Genomic DNA, 21,301 nt, shown 5'->3' on the forward strand with positions numbered 1-21,301 from the left:
TTGTTTACACTGTCCATACTGAAAAACCTATTGCTGACGTGTAAGTGAAAGGCAGCTCAACTATTAAGAGTAAGTTCTGCATGATAAGAATGCATTTTCCTAGATATTGTTTTTATTATCACAGGGATTCTCTGACCGAGTAAGGGAGTGGCTGGAAAAAATCACCTGAGAAACTATTTTTGAAAAGGTTAATGCTTCTGAGATAAAAACCAACCAAATGCAAATTCTCTCATATCCACAAAATTAATCCACATGAATTAGCAGATGTCTTCCTTAACTTAGATAAGGAAGTTTCATTGAGCTGGGGAGAACTCCCCTTAATATATCATGAGATAGGCAACATGAGACTTACGCCATGTTGAGAATGTTTTTTTCTTTTAAAAAATTGGTTTCCTGTGGGATACAAGAGCAGTGTCATAATAAGAGCATATTTGTATCAATGTCATTTAATCAACATGTATTTCAATGAAAATGTATTTCAAGGAAAACAGTGGTTAAAGACTAAAGTTCAGATGTGAATTCACACTTTAAATCCCAGTTTGAATCCTGTGTATTAAGTAATGCAGAAGAGAAAAATATTAATCACTCATTGCTTAACCATTAATATTTTCTTTTAAAATAGATCGAGCTCAGAGATCAGGTCCAGAGTTGCACTGAACCATATTTTAAGGCTCTTCTAATTTGCCCCATTTGAATTTGAATCAGTATTAAACTCTTATTAGCGTGAAAGATCAGGGAGCACTAATCATGAGGTTTGGCTAGCACCCATCCACTTCTCCCTAATTCTGAAATAATTACTTATTTCAGGTTCAAAGCAAGCTGTAAATTAATATTGTATGGTCATGCCATTTTTGTGGAAAGATTCAGAATTCTTCATAGTTGAACTTAAGAGGACATATAAGAAATGCATAAAGATGCCCTTACTTTGTTATTAGATGTAATTCTGAGCCTGCCAGAGAGCCCTGGATTACCCCAGCTCTGTGCCAGCCAGCTCAGTGCCATGAGAGTCAATGGGCTCATGCAAGTTTACATCAGTGGTGGGCAAGGCTTCTTCAACAAGTGATTTCAACAAATTTTGAGAGATGGATTTACAGCACATCACCTATTACCTTTGTGCGGCAGATATGAAGTGGGAATAAATGACTGTAGATCTTGTCATATCAGTGACAGTGATGCACAGAAACTTGTTAAGGTATCCAGGCTACATACCCAACAGCTGCTGCCAGTGTCAATACCAGCTGAACAATTTAATTTTGGAAACACCTCATGCCTCAGAAATATGTGTTCCTCCTCTATTAGATTTCTAACATGAAAGATTTTTTTGCTTTTAATCTAGCTTCAAGTGTGATTCAAAACAAAGGTAGGTTTGTATGTTAACAGATCCTGTGACCTGGAAACATGAAGTCTTTGCCAGCTCTACTGACCCACTTGCCTGAAGGATCTGCTTACATTAGGGAAGTCAAATCATCAGATCCAGTGTGTGTAAATAAGGAAGAAAATGACAAAAACATACTTTACAGGTCAGAAAACAGAAATGTCTTTTATGGTTTACAAGTCAACAGTATTTCTCTTCATTTATATGAAAGGCTTCATTAGCTGTATATTTCCCATTCTCAAGAAGATATGAAGGAGAAGGAGGAGAGAAATGCAACACCACAAATATGTAAAGTATGGCAATCTGGAATTCCTTACTGAAATTAGTTACGGAGAGACGCTAATCACTGTACCCTCTAGCCTGGCTTCAGGTCACTACCTTTATTCTTAATCTTTGCAAAGATTAACAATCAGCCAATTTACATATACATAGCTCTGTAAAAGATTTACAGGTTCAGATTGTATGAATGATCTCCAGATATCCCTGCGAACTTCATGTCTTTATGGTTCTTCCAAATTAAGTCCTGGATTATGGTCTCTTCCCCACGCCTCACCCCAAAAGTAAAATGAAATTCATCCAACCGTAATGGAAAAATAATTAAAAATAACACCAAACCTTTGTATTTTGTTCTGACTTTTTCAGAACAGGGTCATATTTTTCCTAAAACATATCCTGAGTGATTATAGCTTTACTCATGAAAAAGGAAGAATATAACTCAGGGAGAAAAGTTGTATTTTTGTGTGCTGCTGGGTAACAAGGCACAGCAGCACTGGGCTTTCAAGGACTGGATTCTTACAGAATGAACTAAACTGCAGTAGCTTAACTTCTTGGCCAACTGTTGGATACACTTTAAACAAATTGTCAGCATTTTAACAAAATTAACCTTTTCTTTAACTTCCTGTTGTGTGACACAGTAACTTTCATGGAAAAAAACTGCCCATAGAATCCCTGGCCAACTTCCCTTATGTTATGAAAATCATTGTTTCCTACCTGATTCAACAGTTTAAAATCTCACTAGAATACACTTATTCATCAATACAAAGAAAATACTTCTTGAAAACAAGAATTACATTGCCAGCTCTGGTACTCAAAGTCGGATTGATCCAGCACCAACTGTTTGGGCTCTCTATGTCTGAGTCCCCGATGAGGGCAATACAACTCCCTTTTTCTGTCTCCTGTATTGAGATTGGCACAACTCAATGCTGGCTCATCCCAAACATCAGCTTTTCCTATGGAACATCACCACTGGGCTGTCTCCTTTTCCCTGAGAAGAGACAGTTGCTGGTTAACAGCAATCCTTGGTGAGCAGGCACATCCCTCCTGCCTACCCAGAGCGGCCAGCAGGGAGCAGAGGCCAGCTCCGCAGCCCTGGTCCAGAGGAGGGCCGATAGCCTGACCTATGGTTTTCGAAACCAAACCTGTCTCTTCTAACAAGATCAAGAGAGTTTGGAATAGAGATTTCTGTTGTGCGTGTTAACAGCATCCACTGAAAGGGCTCCCATTTCGTTTAGAGTGCTTGTGCTCTAGCTATGTACAGATAGTAAATACTGCTAACCCACTATAACCCGCTCAGCCAAGTATGCTGAGTGACATGATGTCTCTCTTAAAGGATATATCTGTTGTGTGTTTATGCAGATGCACACCACTTTCCCCAGGTATTCCGAACAATGACAGTGGGGGGTTAATGAGAGTTTCTGTCAGATTCTGGAAACTGTCCTGGCTAATCAAGCAGTCTGCAAATTCCTCTGTCACAAGGTTCACTGCCTCCACATTCCTTTGCAGAGTGTCAGGGTGATCAACAACAGGAAACCTGCTGCTGCTGGTTGCAGAGAAACCAAGGAGAGAAATAATCTGTTATAACAATTTTGTCTTCAACCAGGCTCAAATTAGTGTTGCTGGGGATAGGGAATAGCTGGCCACAGCTGGGTGATGAGACTGAAAGCAGTCCACTGCATTCAAGCCTCCTCCGTAAACTGCTTCCTTATAGGTCTCCTCAAAGGCCACTGAGTGGCTTTAAAGCATTAAAAACCACCCAAAACAGCAACCCAAACAAACAAACAAAACCATAAAACAAACAGGCTTTATTGTGATATAAAATGAGTCAGATAATATTTAAATAGAAAAAAAAAATCTACTCAAGATGGTAATAAAACTGAATATATAAATTTTAGCTTTTTATACATAGCTCTTCAACTCCAAAACAGTCCTTTATTCCGATCTTGGTTTAGCTAGTTTTGTTGTTTCCTGTTAATAGAAAATTCTGCACAGTCTTTCCCAATGTGGACAGTTTTTCCTCTGTCCCTGTCAGGGGCTAGCCAGCTGCTCCCTGCTCCTTGCAGGAGTTTCCATCTCTGAGCTACATGTTCCCAGCTCTGTATCCTGCTCCCTTGCTAACCATCCTTGACAACTCGTGAACCTGCCCAGTCCCTCAGCACACTTGCTTGAGAGCAATTTCCCCCATCTTGCCTTCTTTCCAGCTGGCTGCAGCCAATTAAGTTGTTATTTAATGATCAGCATAAACACATCTGCAGCAACAAAGCAAATGTTAAACATGCCTAGTTCAAAATTTCTCATCTGTGTGGACCAGCTGGCTTTTTGGTGGCCAGTACTCAGGATAAGATTAGTTAGACCCTGCTGTTCAGCCTTGGAGGCAAAGGGAACTGTGCTGTCCACAGCATTGTTAAAAGCCATTAATTCTGTTAATATCTTCCTCACTTGTCTTCTTTCTTGACAGGCCATGTGGCAAACTCGTCAAACTCAGCTCTGGAAAATACTTTCACAGAGAGAGCAGGCCTCACAGAGATCCCACCAGGTCTGCGCTGTTACTGCTACATTTTGGTCACCTCACAGTCTGCTTTGCGTCCTGGCTGCCTTCTCCAAGGCTGAGATGACACACATCAACCCTTTTCCCTGCAAACAGACTGCAAAAGGACTGATATTGTACCCTGAATTTGAACAGCATCACCAAACTTTGAGAGAGGTGCATGCAGACCTACAGGGATATCGTTATGGCCATTGCAAGTAAAGCCTATCCCTTAATAATAATAATGATTAAAAAAATTAATTGATTAAAACTCATTATCAGAATAGGGCAAGATGCAAAACAACATTCTTCTTAAGTCCATGACCTCTGTTATCGATACTGCAAATAATGGAGCTATAATTATAATAATTAGTGACGAAACTCCTTAACTATGCAATTTAACATTGACTAATCTCTATAGCTCAATAGCCCTGGTTTATAGCTAGTAATCCATGTGTTGCAAACAGTGGCTATGTCAAATTCAGGCAGTAGGGTGAGTCACAGCTAAGAATAACCGAATATACACATTGGACTCTTCTTAGTTGAGTTTCAAAAGGTTGTATACAGGATTCCTTAATTTCCTAAAAATTTACTTAATTTTAACTAATTTTGCATTTATGTTATTTTTTGCCCAGGTTGCTCTTTGCAGGAGTTCGCTGTTGTTTGCTGTAGCATGATTTGACAAAAGTTTCTTACAGAAAAGAGCTGACAATGGACTGCCAATACATTGCAGTAAACCCGTAGTTTATAGAAAGCACAGGCTGTATTTGAAACATAAACGTGTATAAAAATCAAACTTACAACACAGCAACATGAGCAACTATTTGTAATACTCAAAGTTTCTTATAAACTCTGCTATTCTAAAGGTAAATAGAATTTGAAAGGTAGTAAACTATATAAGTATAAACATTTATACTTAAAAGTAACATTTATACTCATTAACTCATTTATACGTTTATACTCATAAATTTTATAAGTATAAAACATTTAACACTTAAGGCAGGGTTTGGTAAGATTATTTAGGGGCCACACAGTGCACGCCTAGTAAATAACAGGAAAGAATTCTTTGTTAAAACTTCTTAGTAATCTTCACTAATGTACATTTCTGTTTGTCTTCTCACACCCTTATCACGACCAAAGGGCTTCCTTTTTTTCTTTTTCTTTTGAATGGAGAGGGAAGGGAAGTACCTTATGTTTGTTTATATCTCTTTTGCTATAGATTCTGAATGATTAGTTCTTTTTTGTTACAGCTTATACGTATACTCAAGGAGCTTACATTGATCAACTCTTAGTCACTGTTGTCAACAAACTCACTAAAATATCCACCAAAACCAAACCAAAAAAGATGAGATAAATACAATCAAAGCAAATCCATTTAGAAGGTGAATGACCATTCATGGTATTCATTCAGCTCTAGTTATTACATATATATTTTCCTGCCTCTGGGCAGTGAGCTAAGCTTTGTTCTCAGTATCTGAAGCAACTTTTTCACAGGAAGAATGAAGTTTTCCAGTGTTTCCTTTTTTCAACTCACTTTTGTCATATCCTATCATTTCTGTCTCTCTACTCTCTTTCCTTTCTATCTGCTCCTCCATGGACTTGCTGGCAGGCTAAATTACAGGAAAATCATAATTAAAAATTATTCCTTTCCCTGCTTCACAGAACACAGTCCTTACACTCAAGTCATTTCACCACAGTGAGAATTTTTTCACAGTCAGGCAAACAATATTACCTCAGGAGAAAGGGAGAAGTTTTCAAACCTGGCTTTTCAAAGGACTCTGCTTCATTAACTTGTTGAAAATCTTCAGGCTTCACAAAAATTGAATCCTCCATGTCATTTGTCCCTAACTGCAGTACAAAAACATGCTAATAACTTTCATTCATACCTCAGATAATGAAATATAACTATTAGTATTGTGGTCCTGAGGTTCTAATGTTTACCAGGCTTGAAGGATTACTTGCTTAAATGGTGTTTGAAGGAGAAGGACAAATTTCTCCTACAAGAAGAGCAAGGGATTAAATGTATCTCATTTTTTCCACTTGGAACTTTAAAAAATCTTTTGAATACAGGACTGCTTACAGAGCTGCTCCTAATTTTTTTCCAGTTCACATACAATTAAGAAGTCAGAATATTACTCTAATTTCAGCAAAATGTATGAGGAAACAATATGTGTTGGATGTCCATGGATCTCATTCTATTACTGTCAAGGAAAACCACCATGAGAGAATAGAAGAAAATAAAATGTTCAGGACATGTGAAATTATGAAAATTGTTCCTAATACCAAAACCAATTAGATAGTAGAGCCGATATTCAGGGAGGTTCATGGGAGTGCTAGGTGGAAGCAAGGTCTGAGGACAGACTAAATGGTGGTAAGACCATGACAATGACACAACAAGTTTTTGCTGTGGTTCTGCATGTATCTGGGTGTAGCAATGGGAAAGTAGAGACAGTGTCTCTGTGTCTAAGTGACAACAAGGTGTGTGGGTTGAAGTTCCACCTGAATATGACGAAGAACTTTACTCTATGGGTGACTGCACACTGGAACAGATTGCTTATCTGGATGTGATCCTGCGTGCTGTGGTCTGGGATGCCCCTGCTTGAGCAGGGAGGTTGGACCAGATGACCCACTGTGATCCCTTCTGATCTGACCCATTCTGTGATTCTGGTAGATATACATCTATCTATCTATCTATCTATCTATCTATCTATCTATCTAACTAACTAACTAACTAACTATCTATCTATCTAAAATTTCCTGTTGTTTGCTCAGCCAGTGGCTTCTATAGCAGCCTTTGGGTTCCCAAAAATTTCTGTAAAGTAGCCTACATATTTATCTGAATAAATATGATCGAGGGTCTAGTTTTCAAGAACACTTTGTTTTTAGACCAAACTTCATGAATTTATGCAGTTAGCTTATGGTTAAAAAGAGACAAGCTCCTTAAAAGGACTACAACAGTGTTGTGAGGTTTCTGCTCTAAAACTGGTTTCCGTTTTTGATTCTCCAAATTAACTGTGTTAAGAAAACCATCATATGAACTGAAAACATGAACAACAGGAGAATGTGGCAGGAAGGATGTTGCAAGGTATTATGGGAGATGTAGTCTTTGGTACTCATGCATGCTCAGTAGAGTGCTTGGATGTTATTGTTTGAAGGATCATGTGACGCGTTTAAGGGCTGTATTTAAACTGCGGTCCTTTGCAATAAAGTTAATTCTGCTCTGGCACTCGATGGTGTCAGCAGTGGGGTTTGTGGAGCAACAAGCACCTCAAATGGCGCCCGAACAGGGACTTCAACAGGCACCAGGAACCAGGAGCATTAAGCTGTGGGGTGCCTGCTGGGGGGGTGTTCCACCTAGCTAGAATCAAAAGGAAAAAGGAAGAATTCAGCGTGCTGGGTTGCCTTTGCAAAAAGGACAAAAAAGGAAGAAAAAAGGACAAAAAAGGACAACTGAGCTTCAGCACACAGAGGTAACGCAAAAATCTAGCTAAGATGGGAGGGTGGCTAACCCATGAGGAGAGGTATTCTCTGGCAATTAAACAGACAGCTGAAGCAATTAGCCATTTTTTAAAAGAGCAGAACAGAAACATAGAAAAAAGTAGACTATGGGACTTACTGTATTGGATTTCCATAAATGAACCAGCTCTGCCTTTAACTGGAATTCACTAAGTGCTACCTTAGAGAAAAATAGGGAGCAAGTTACTTGAAAAAACAAGAGAAGGTGATATGGAAGCTCTCAAGAACTTAGCAGCATGGAAAGAAATTATGGTTACCTTGAACTCACATTACAAAAGAGCAAAAAAAGCCGGGACAATGGACTTTTCTACCCCCAGCCCCACTGCAGCCCCAAACTACCCCCGACCGCATGGTAAAGCAGTGATGGTACGGGGGGAATTCCATGGTGGGGGAGAGAAGGGGGAAAGAGGGAGCCCGGAGCAGGGTCAGTGCAGTCGTGGTGGGTGGTCTGGAAGCACATGGTGCTGGGTTCATGCTGGAACCATGTGCTCCATTCTACGCCCACCCACCCCAGCCACCACCATGAACATACGGCCGGGGTCAGGCACAGCACTTGCCGTGGGCAGTGCCCCCCCACACGCACGGCCGCACGGCCTCCCACAGTGCCGAGCCTGGTCCCTGCACCAGGGGCTCAGTTCCCAACCAGACCTGCCATGGAACCATGTGTGCAGTGGCACAGGGCCACTGATGTGGTCCCGGTGGCTGTTCAGCCAACCGCGCTGGTGCTCGCCACCACTGTGGAGGCAGGGGTTGACGCGGGGTTGGTGAGAGCTCCATTTGCGGCGCCACCCGCACAAGGTGCCAGGTCGAGCGGCACAGTGCCCGCCGACTGGAAGCTGGTGGCACGCCATGCCACCGTTTCCCCGGTTCCTCCCGGCGCTGCTTTCGCAGTCCCAGGCATGCTGTTGCTGAGGGAAGCGTGGCGGGAGGAGCCGGAGGTGGTGGCAGTGCCGCTCACAGGCAGTCCTGGACCGGGCGGTGTGGTGGCAGCTGCGCCGCAGCGGAGAGGAGCGCTGGCAGGAATGCACACCGCCAGTGCCGGCACTGCAGGGGCTGCAGCAGGGGGGCAGCGGACGGACTAACTTCACGGGGGGCAAGGAGGTTCTGGGGTACTGGTTCCCTTTGGCTGTGCAGCGGCCATGGGACCACTGCAGAATGACCATGCAGCCACAGCAGCATGGACATAGCCATCTCGCTCCTGCCATGGGGCAGAAGTGGAGGTGCCTTTCCCGCCCCCAATGGTTACGCAACCAACACGCGACAAACCCACAGCCACAAAGCCAGAGCCGTGTTACTCCCACCAAGGAACCAACCCACAGCCTCCACCAGCCTTGGAGCAGCTTCTACATCGGAGACAACCTGATAAAAAAAAGAAGAAAACTCAACTTCCCAGAAATCCTAGCTGAGCTGTGTCAGCTCGGGCTCAGCGAGACGAGAGAACGGACAAAAAGACAAGCAGTTTTAGATCCTGCAGAAGAAGAAGCACAGCTGGCATGGCTGCAGCTCCTACTTCAGCCCGAAGAGGAGAATACAGACTGAGAGAGCGCATGGAACATATGCCTGCCTGAGCCGAGAATATCAATGAAGTCAAAGCTACTGATACTAAAATGGACAGTATATATGTTAGCTACACTATCAATGCTAACAGCCGTAGGTTTTGTGCTGTGAGAATTTCAGCTGGGACATCACAGATCATCCACCGACACAGGTAGCGATCCAAGGGTAACACTGCAAAGTACAGCAGACACACAGCTATCAGCTGCTATATTTAGCTTTCTGAGTCCCAAAAAGGCAGCCTTACTAATTGACAAATTATTTGCTATTATAGAAGGTTCTTTTGTGTTGCTGGGGGGAAGAATAGAAATGCTAGGAGGGGCCCTAAATCAAGTGTTTACTTCTCACAATTTTAAAATGCTGTTTCACGTAATAAAAATTGATATACAATACATAACATGGGAAGCCAAACCTAAACAAGTAGCAAAGAAACAACCAGTTACAATTTCAGCTGCAGAAACACATAACCCTTTACACGCAGTTACTGCAAAAGCCTTGATAAAGCAAAACAAACAATTCCCTCATACAGCACAAGCCCAAAGATGCCCTGCAAGGCTACGACAGCAATACACACCTCTAAATCCATTCAGAACACAAACATGCATAAATTGGCCTTTATGCAAATTAAACAATTAGAATGGAAGGCAAAGGCAGAAATATCAAACATTTTTAACAGCAGAAAAGAAGTAACAATCATATATGCCTCACAATGGCCCTTAAAAGACACCCAAACCTTTTTAACAAGTATTTCTAAACTAGCATCCCCAAAGTAAAACAGAGACATCATAACCAGCAATAGCCCAGACATTAACTCTGTTTCCATTAGACCCACTGAAATCACTCATTCTGTAGAACAGAGACTGCTTCAGTCAAAGAGACTGTCAATTAACAGCAGATTTTTCTTAAAGGCAGCTAAATCCACAGGCAGCCCAAGAAACAAATAGCCCTAAATCAGTGAGACAGTGGCCTTTCCTTAAAATAGAGCTGATGCATTTACATACACTACTAGAAAACCATAAAAACACAGCCCTGCTATTAACAAAAAACCTACTAATCCATCAGTCTCTCAAACCTAAAGAAAGATGGATTTTCATACTTTTTACTCGTCTCAGAGTGGGAAAAGATTGGAATTTTCAAAAACCAAGATTTTACAACTTACTTTTTGGTTAAAGAAAAGGGTAAAAAACACTTCTTGCATAATTGCTTTGCAAAGAAAGAAATAATATGTTGCCCTTCAAACATAATAGTGATGGTTTACTGCTTAGCAATTGGGTGGAGTTGGATTAGGTCATCTCCTACCCTATTCCTGTTTCTATAAAAACTTTCCTGCTAACCTTTTGGCTAGACAAACAGGTGGTTTGCCTTTTGATGAGGGAGACAACAAACAAACCCCTCTCATCTCTCACTCAAAATCTCCCTTCTTACATAATATGGGAAAAGGAAAACAAAACATAGCAAACTGAAACTTTATCAACTGTTTGTTCACACCACTGCGAGGGAGAAAAATTCTCTTTGTTGCCTAAAAGCCCTTGTGATTGCCTTTCAGTATGTAAATTGGTGTCATTTTAACTAAGAATGTTTAAATTTATCTCCACAAAACCAAAACACTGAAGCTTTAGAAGTTTTTCCCTATTTTTTTCATTAATTTCCCAGTGGTTTTGTTTGAATTGTTAAAGATAAAAATTGTTAGAAGTTGTTAGAGTTATTAGATTCTCAAATACATCCACATACATGCAATTATTGTAACAACGTTATTCAAATAATGAGTTTAGAATTTTAAACATCCCAATTTTTGTTAATAATACATTCAAACATTCTCAAAATATTTTGCTATCACAGCATAATGTCAAAAAAGTGCAAAATAGCTGCTTGTAAATCACAACTGCCTAAGAGACTGAATTAAATCTGAGTAATTTAAGGTTGCTTGGAATATTGCATGAACCAATAAAGTTATCAACAGTTCAATAAAGGCCTTATCATGATAGGCCCTAGTTTTTATAGATAATTAAGATAAGTTTGTTTATGTTAAAAATGTTTTAAAAGTGTACTGTTTTACAGCTTGTTAATTATATAAGGAAAGGGGAATTGTGGCAGGAAGGATGTTGCAAGGTATTATGGGAGATGTAGTCTTTGGTTCTCTCATGCATGCTCAGTAGAGTGTTTGGGTGTTATTGTTTGGAGGATTATGTGACACGTTTAAGTGCTGTATTTAAACCACAGTCCTTTGCAATAAAGTTAATTCTGCTCTGGTACTCGATGGTGTCAGCAGTGGGGTTTGTGAAACAACGAGCACCTCAGGAGAATATGAGTTTGGTACTTTCTTCTATGTTCTTATTATCTTGATGCAGTCATTTGGCAAAATATGATGCAATGGTAAAATAAGAAGATAAAATTTCAGTATTTGTCAATTATTTGAATATCAAGGCACTTGTTCTTCCCAGATCTTTCTAGGAATGCTGAACACAAACATCCCCAAGCAAAAGCAGACAGAACAGTAATTTTATGAAGAACTATAAAGGCTTGCTCTGCTTCTCAAGAGCCAGTTAAAAAAACAGCTGGTGGAGAGGACAACAAGAGAACCCCAACAACCCTGATTCATCACTTCCAAATACTTTCATATTGCTTCATATTGAATCACAAACAAGGATGTAACTTGTTACAGATTCCTTTGAGTTCTGAGAATTGTTGTTTCCAGCTACTAAATTTTCACTAGCAAAACAAGTTGGAAAACCTTTTCCCTCCAGAGAACTGTTCAACTTAGATAACACTGTGGAATGGGATACAAGTTATTAAATCCACTGAAGTAACTTAGCTAAATTAGTTAGGATCAAGGTTTATGTTCTCTTAGGACTTTTTTAAATCAGCCTCATCTCTGTGCTAAATTATTTATATTACAGTCTGGCCTACAAAACTCAAACTGAAGTTGTGAACACATTGCATTGAAGGTTTAATGTCTAGTTTCCTTCTAACTTGAAAGCTTGTCTTTATCTTGAAAAGAAAGAAATAAAAATCAAACCCTGCAATAAAACAACCACAATAATATTAAAAGTTTCTTTTCATTTACTCCAATGAAACAAATCTTGCTTTATCACTAAACTAAGTGAGAGGGAAATTAGTACAGCTGTCAAGAGTTGAAGTACCATTTAGTCTAAAATAAAAATTTCTTCTTTTCCAGTTTCTTTTAAATTAAAGCTATTTCACTGGCACAAAAGAAATAATGGTTCAGATCCTCTGCCTGAAAAAAGCAGATGCTCAGCCATAAAAAGAATCACAGAAGATATTGCAGTTGCTCAGCATCATTTACCTGAGCATCTCATGGCACATCTCAGTGCTTCACCATTTTACTGAGGCAGAAATCAAGGCATGTGGAGAGGAAGGTCTACAATTTTGAAAGCAGCCTGTAACTGGGAGTGCTTCTATGTTAGGAGGGTTAGCTTTCAACAAAGTTTATTGCCAGTGTCTGAAAATTTAGGTTCAACTGGCATAATGTTTGCTGCATTATACATCTGCTTTTATTAACCAGGTCGGTGTTTGAGGGCCTTTACTTCACCTCTTTGTCTAAATGCCAAGTACAGGTATCATAAAATTGTGTCCAAAATTTGAGACTGATGATTTACCAGGAAATGACTGTTGTGATTTAACTCCAGTCAACAACCAAGCCCCATACAGCCACTTGCTCACCTCCCAGCCAATAGGATCAGGGAGAGAATCGTTAGGGTAAAAGCCAGAAAACTCGTGGGTTGAGATAAAGACAGTTTAATAGGGAAAGCAAAAACTGTGCACAAAAGCAAAGCAAACCAAGGAATTAATTCATTGCTTCTCATGGGCAGGCGGGTGTTCAGCCATCTCTGGGAGACCAGGGTCCCATCACACATAACAGTTACTTGAGAAGACAGACACCACCACTTCAAACATCCTCCCTTTCTTCCTTCCCCCCTCCTTATATACTGAGCATGGTGTCATATGGTCTGGAACATCCCTTTGGTCAGTTGGGATCACCTATCTTGGTGGTGTCTCCCCTCAGCCTTGCATGCATCCCCAACTTCCTTGCCAGTGTGGCTGTACAAAAAGCATAAAAGGCCTTGGCTCTGTGTAAGCACTGCTTAGCAATAACAAAGCATCTGTATATTATCAACCCCGTGTTCAGCACAAATCCAAAACATAGCCCCATACCAGCCACTGTAAACAAAATTAAGTCTACCCCAGCTGAAACCAGCACAATGACAAATTGTAAATTGCCAAGAGACTGAATGATGGTCAGAAAAAATGGATATCTGCAGTTCTGAGCTCTATGTAATTTTGCCTCCTCTCTCCAAGTCTTCTGATGTACTTGCAAACCTCCTCTTCAAAGAATTATATTTAGGAGCTTAATATTTCAAGATCTAAAGAAAATTAAGGATAAAGCATTTTATCTGCTTCATATGGAGTAAATTAGAAAAGCAATATAAAATAGTAATGCTAGGGATGAACATCAAACCACACTGAGTATGAACATCGGTCAGTGACACCTACATCCACTCTGGACCAAACATTACAGGTCAGTATGGATTTCTGCAAAAGGAATGAAATTGTAGCCTCTTATCATGTTTCCTACTGTATAAACTGAGATTCTTCAAGGCAGAGTATGAAATCGCATACTTATACAGACAATTTTTGAGGATCAACAAATTATTTTACTTACTCCTAAAGCTGCTTAGAAAAGGGTCATGGAAAGCTCTGGGGCAATTACCAGACTATGCAAGGGAAGGAGCAAGAGCAGAAGGATAAGTCCTAGAGCTCACATGTCTGACTGTCAACCTTCTCAATTGGTTTGCATCACTAAATGGGAGAATAACCAAAAAATTATTTGGCTAACATGGCACTTAATTCCTTTCAGAAATCAAAATTCACTTTCCAATCTGACAGTCCCTACTTTGTCTGCTAAAAAATTACCAAATCTCACTGCTAACTCCTTGTTCTGCTCAGAGTGAAGGGTGTGCTGTGAGAGATATGACAGAAACACTCTTCAAGAATAATTGCTACATCTAAGTGGTACACTTCTAGCAATAAACTTAATTAAAGTTAAAGTTTTAAAAGTTCAACCTTCACTTATGGAGCTACTTAACCAATTACTTGCATCCTTAACTTACTGCCATTTGCATGAAGTGAAGAATAAAGCCTGTTGTCTTTGGTGTTTTGCTGCTAGAGATGTAGGAGAGAAGATTTTGTGAATGAAACAAAATGAATTTGTTTTTACTGTAACCTTTCCTTTTCCTGCAGTATGTGTAAGTCTGATGATAAGCCCTTTGACACATGGGCACTGTAGCTCTATCTGGAGCTGCCAGCGTGAGCCAGCCAGAGGAAATGGAGGAAGTGATGCTCATAACACAAGGAGTCTTTTCCTCTCTCTGCAGTGACCAGATCTAACTTGGAATATAAGGGGTTTACCCTATAAGGAGGTTCGCAATCCTGTCACTTAACCATGTGCTTTATTGACCTCTTACTAAGTAGACCATGCAATGGGCTGTGCTGCATTCCTAAGATCAGATCAAATCTGAAGCCCACAGAAGACAGAAAAAATTCCAATGCCTTCAAACTAGGTAATCATTTCCAAATTTTGCAGCCCCTTAAATACACTTATCATCACAGGGCACCTGCTGGTTTGTGTGGGCAGAGGAAAGTAGGGGGCACCACACTGTGCTGGCACATCCTCTGACATTACAAAAACAAGGGATGCCTGGCACCTGAAAGAAATCAATGCCAATTTGCTCATAACTGCTTGGCAGAACAGCAATTACTTCACTGATTAAATCATTGGTTAACTAACAGGTAAAATTCAAAAGTTAAAGGAAACTTCATAGTGTTACTATGTAAATTTTTTTCTATTCTGTTCTCAAGTTGTTATGTGTTCTGGGAAAGTCCCACTTTGTCTCTCAAAGCCTATTGCCATGGAAGTGATTGAAATATCACACTTTAACCTCTATTTCCGAAACAAATAAGCAGCTTTTCTCTCTGGCAAGGACTGTAAATGGGCCTTGTGCCGCTCTCAGGTACTCATTGCACTTGCCAAATGCTTTTAAGCACAGAGCTCAGATCTAAGCAACTGGGTCACCAAACAGGAAGGACCAGCTAGAAGGTGATGTCGTGTGTGGGCAGAAGGGGGATGTTCTCAAGTTTCAGACTTCAGAGTATTTCCAAATCAGATCAGGTCAACCCTCACTTCTGCTGCTTACTCACAAGCACGTTCACTTCTAACATGGAGAAAAGAGCTAAAAATGTGAGTTTCAACTCAGGCAAAGCTTAAAGTCAGACATCCAGGTGGACAGCATAGCTCCATGAAGCAACAGAAGGCTCAATATTCAGCTGCCAAACCACTTTTACCTGCTAGGGAGTGTGATAATACCTTGTCTTTTTGGAGAAGAGGTGTCAGGAGCACCACACTGCAGAGGAGAGAGACATAAATCCATATCATCTTTGCATTAGCCCTCAGTTTTTGGGGAATAACTGCTAATTTTAGTGTCTTGGCCAAACCATATGGCCTACATGTCATTTCAGATATAAGGTGTGCTCTTCACTTCATAGACAACATGCTGTAGCACACAAGTAAATAGAGGCTATATTCTGACAAAAAGGCTGCAGTTTTACATACATATGAAACAATTTCCATCAATACATCTTGATTTTGAGACCTTTTCTCTATCAGAGGCTTGTATTAATATTTGGTGTGAACCGACTACCACCACAGCATCACAGTAGAGTGACGTTACAAAGTTCCTTAAGAGAAATATCTAATAGATAATTGTTTAACATTGGACTTAATATTTAAAGGGAAAACATCATCCTCCTTCCAAATACATTAAATCAATAATATGCAATGACAATAATGAAATTATTTCACTTAGAACACTAATGGCAGTCATCATCTCTGTTGTGAGTGCCCTTTAGACTCTCATTCCTACAAAGGGTGCAAAGGGCTGGAGTACAGATTCTACAGCAGCTGAAGTGTGCTAACACTTGGAGACAGGAGGCCCTATATATTACACTATCAGAGAAGGGCACAAGCTATAATCTTTATCACTGTGTAATTTCCAGATACAACATAAACAGCTTTTAGAATCAGAGTCCCATTGCACAGGAGCTGAATCCAGCCTTGGATTTGCAGAAGATGCATACACTGCTGATTAGACAAGGGACAGATTTACTTAATGAGTAACATGCAATCTTATTGAATCTTTGAAGTTAAACCTTTGGCTATTCCAGATGAAAACAATGACCCAACTGAAGGAGGTCCTCACCTTTCTGATAACGTAAAGTGGTAAAAGTAACTGGCTCAAGTGTTAAACATGAATTTCATAATAAACAGGAAGTAGTAATTCATTAGGCAAAAGCCTGTGTCTTTCTTAATTTTTGGACACCAATTTTATACAGGGAAGATTTCCACATAATTCAGAAAACTGGTCATTAATCTTTAGCTCATTTACCTGTTGTCAGAAGCGTGCTCAGCACAGCAATCTATGACCACTAAGCCCTTTCTGCACCCTAGAACTTCAGAGTGCTATAAAAGCAATTATAGCAGAAATGGATTCAAATTACATCAGAATATGAGCAAACTATAAGTTTCCTGATATATTCAATAAAGAATCTTTTGTGCTATTTAAGAAAAAAAAAAACAACAACAAAAAACCAAAAAACCTCCATACTAATTTCCCTCCATTTAAGTATCTATTAGTCATTTTTAGACCACAGAAATTGGTAGCAGTAAGCCATTCAGGTCTAAATTCTGACCTCAAAACCAGTCTGTACACCAACAAAAATTATGTGAAATTCTAAATCAATGAAAATTGATGCAACTGCTCCACTCTTGCTGCATAAGTACATATCCATGAAAGCTCTACAAGCAAAAGCAGATCATCTATTTTGTAACTGTAATACTAATTAGTTATAAGAAGATTTTTCTACTCAGAATTCAACTTTCTGTTTCAAAAACTCTGGGATACAATTCTGACACTTCATGCAGGCGGTAAGATAAATGTGGTATAGCTGCAGGGTTCCCTCCTCCCACTCCCTTTCAGCTACCTCAGAGTTTCTGGAGGGCAGCCAAAGCATTGACTCCTGCCTTAGTTTGCAGACAGCCCTGAAGTGTCATTCTGGGAGAGAAAGCTGAAGACTTGGGCAACCTTCCAAGACAGCCCAGCATCACAGGTGTGCACCTCCAATGGAAATGGCAGGGCCCTTTGTTGCCAGCCTTGCTTTTCCAGGCAAGGGCTCTGGCAAACACTTAGAGGTGCAAAGATCCTCACTATTGAGGAAAAGAGGATGATCTGTATTGCCTTTCCTCTTCCACATTTTTCCTCTTTTCCTTTAAAGAGATGGGTTGAGACTGTTTGGGGCCTAGGACATCCCTGTTCAATAGCAGTCTGAAAGATACAGAACAAAAAAAGGTTGGCCAGAGATGGATCTTGATGCTCTCTGTCTATCTTCTGCCATGGACAGTCTAGGGGTCTTTGTAGCAGGATATGAAATAGAGCACTCCTGAACTTGTCCTGGCACAGGTTATTATCTGAAATGTGTTGACACACACACAGATAGAAAACACATTCCCTAAAGTGGAGATGGTCCTGCCTCTCAGGCTATCAGTAATGTGGTCTTTGATCCTGACAAGGCACCTGGCTATTTGCATGCTTTGGTTTCCTGCTTTGACAGCTATAATAAAAATCCTTCCCCAATATTGCTATAATATTTTAAGATATCAGTGTTTGTAGCTATCTGCTTTGCTCCTCTTCCAGGATTTTATTAATCAACAGCAGGAATGGCAGATCTAGACAAACATCTGCATCTCAGCTACTCTAGTGCAAAATATTATATCTTTGATGGGAAAAGACAGCGCAGCAGTGTGGATTTAACAAACAGCTGAAGCACAGGTATACACGAATGAAAGGCAGGGTAGTTAGGGACAGTAGTATCCTAAATCAAGCCAGTACAGTGAAAGATGTCAGTTAAATAGCTAAAGTGATCTATATGCATCCACCAATCTATATGTATCCATATTTATCCAGAATAAATAGGATATACAAAATTATAATTCAAGCATTCTATCAGAAAGTCTTTAACTTATCCAACTTCCTAAATGACTTTCATGAGAGCATCTGTTGGGAGGGTTTTTTATGTTGCAAATATTGCTTTTGCACAGTTTTCATTAACTAAAGATAGTTGCATATGATGTCATGGAGACTGTACACTATTCATTTTATGTTGCTTCTACACAGCTAGTTAAAGAAGTATTAAGACAGATTAAAATGGGTTTCCCAGTCTTCCACTGGACATCCACATTGATATTTGCAAAGCAGAAAATATACAATCATTCAGTAAGCTATCTTCCATTATGGCAACAATGAATAACACATAAAACAGTCTAAAACTAAGCTCAGCTATAATAATTCAAGAACATACCAGCTCCAGGAGTTACACAGAAATCCAGATAATCTGGAGCAGGGAAAGTGTGTTCACACTAGAGGTATACAAATAGTACACAAATAGTTGTGGTGAAGAGAAGGAAGCCACTTCATTTGTGGGACATCAATAGCAACCGATCTGCTCTCGGGTTCAGTCACTGTCGTAAGTCTCCTTTCCACCTACACAAGTAGGAAGATTAAGAAAGACACCCACACTGTGGCAATGAGAGGCTACTTGCTTAGGGAACCACCCCTTGGCAAGATCTTGTTGCCTTTTTTTTTTCCTCCCCTCCCCTCAACAATTTTTAAGGCTGAAATCTGAGTCCTGAAGACATTGTTCTTTTCTCTTTGATCTTGCATTAAGTTTGATAGGGAATGGACTAATCTGAGAGTAGAATCTTTATTAGCAAACTGAAGATCAGGTTATTCACTGAAGATGTTAGACACTACAGGGTTTTTTGGCATTTGTGCAGACTGAAGGCATTGTTTTAATTTTTTTTCTTACCATTCAACCTATTTTAATTGGCAATAAATTAATCTTCTGTAAGTCTGTTTTGCCAATGATGGTAACTGGTAAGTGGTGTCTCTGTCTTAATCTTGACCCACAAGATTCTCAATCTTATTTTCATCCCCTGTTGAGGAAGAGGAGTGAGACAGTAGCCAAATGGGCATCTGATAGCAAACAAAAGTCAACCCTCCACAGGATGCAAGAAATAAAAACAGCCTTCAGAGAAAGGAATCCCTGACCCTCCTGTGTAAGTTGTCTCATCCTCTTGTGCAGTGTAGGGGTAAAATTGTCACTACACTTGACCCCACAATCATCGCCAGGTATTGAGACTACTGCTGGGCTGTTTTCAATTTTTTTTCCAATGCTGACCATTATCCAACACTCAGACTTCTTTTATCTATGATTATCTTAGGAGTTAGCTTTTCATGGTCACTTTATTTTCAGCATCTAGTTTCTCCTGCTTGATCATCCTCTAATGCTTGGGCATCACCTAATAATTCAGCTGATTTAGATTTTCATATTATTTAATTATTGGTCACACAGAAGGAAAGGAGGAGTCAATTACTTCATTGAGGAGGGGATCCAGCACTGCTAAAATAAATGATCAGTTTTCTGTCTTCAGCCACAGGGCAGTGTGATATACTGCTACAGGGGTTTGAACGGTCATGGGGACTCCAGCAACACACATGGCCCTCTGAGGTGGTGCATTGGTGTCTGTGTCCAGGTTTTGGCAGCAGGGGTGGCCTCTGTGGGAAGAGGCCAGAGGTGTGAGAAGATGTGTCTGACAGCAAGCTAAGGTTACCCCCCCATGTGGACAGAGAGCAGTTGGTCCTCTTCTAAGATGGACTGGCCATTGTGTCCAAAGTCCCATCCACATGGCCCCAAGGACAGCTAGAGCTGTAGACAGTTCCTTTCTTTTTCACAGTCTTTCCCAGCACAGATGTTACAAGGATAACCCAACCACATGAAGGGCTACAAAATGTTTGATCTTTCTGTAACAAGGATATCCCAACTCACTATGGAAACAGGCTATATGCCTCCACAGACCCTACTTGCCAAAGCATTCATGATATCATTTTTGTCAGAGAAGATAGAAAGAAAAAGCTTTTATCCATTAAAAATGCCTTCCCCTTCATCCTGGCATGTGTAATATCAAACACAGCAAACAGCTCTTCTGAAAGATGCTTATGTTTTCCCCATGGTACAGGGTATATGAAACTGTTTTCTACTCCTCTTCTCCAGAGTCCATCCCAGGCAAGTAAGAGAGGATATAAGTATTTCCAGTGCCATGCTACAGTCAGGACACTGTGCACTCTCCTAGCATCCACCAGGCTCAAGAGAAAGCTGAACAAATTCATGGGCTATAACTTTACCCAGAGTTATTATATACAAAGGCAGCTTCTGGCTGAGGAATTACCTGAGCTTGGGAGAACCTGAGTACCTGAGAATGGGAGAACATCTGCAGGAAGTACTACTAGGTGCTCACCATACTCATACCCCAGCTGGAGATAGTATCTTGAGCTGTATGGCCTTGTAAAGCTTTTCTTCAGTTCTTATATATCACCGTTGTTGAACAAAATCTAATTTTGTTCCGAATTTTTTTGAAGCTAGATAAAAATCATAAGAAAGCTGTCTTCCACAAACCACGTCCTTTGTAATAGCCTTTCTCTCTTCTAGCAATCAGTTGCATGACTATTATGTCAATTTTCAGTTGTCTTATTCATGCAACTTGCTTTGAAAGGAGAATTAATAAAACAAGTCCAGTGGTCTCCTGGCAACTAATTTTTGCAAAGAAACATTCCTTTCTAACACAGAGGTTTTGTGTAGATCAAATGCATTATTGAGTTTCTGAAAAACATCTGAGAAAAATATTACAGCAGAGGAGACACCTCTGGTAGTTACATGATAGCTTTCCTTTTGTTTTCCAGGTCAGGACTGAACAATTCAGGAGGAACAGCTTCAGACAGCATTTAATTTACCTTTTGGACTGCATAATAAAAATGTGACATCCAGAAACAATGGATAGAAACTGTGGTCTATCTAATTAAATAGTTGATTCTAAATGTCTTTCCGGTGTATCATTCTACTATGACATGGATCAAGATCAGAAAAGT

Source organism: Manacus vitellinus, unplaced genomic scaffold (assembly GCF_001715985.3).
Source record: "Manacus vitellinus isolate BGI_N305 unplaced genomic scaffold, ASM171598v3 scaffold_13_pilon, whole genome shotgun sequence".
Lineage (NCBI taxonomy): Eukaryota > Metazoa > Chordata > Aves > Passeriformes > Pipridae > Manacus > Manacus vitellinus.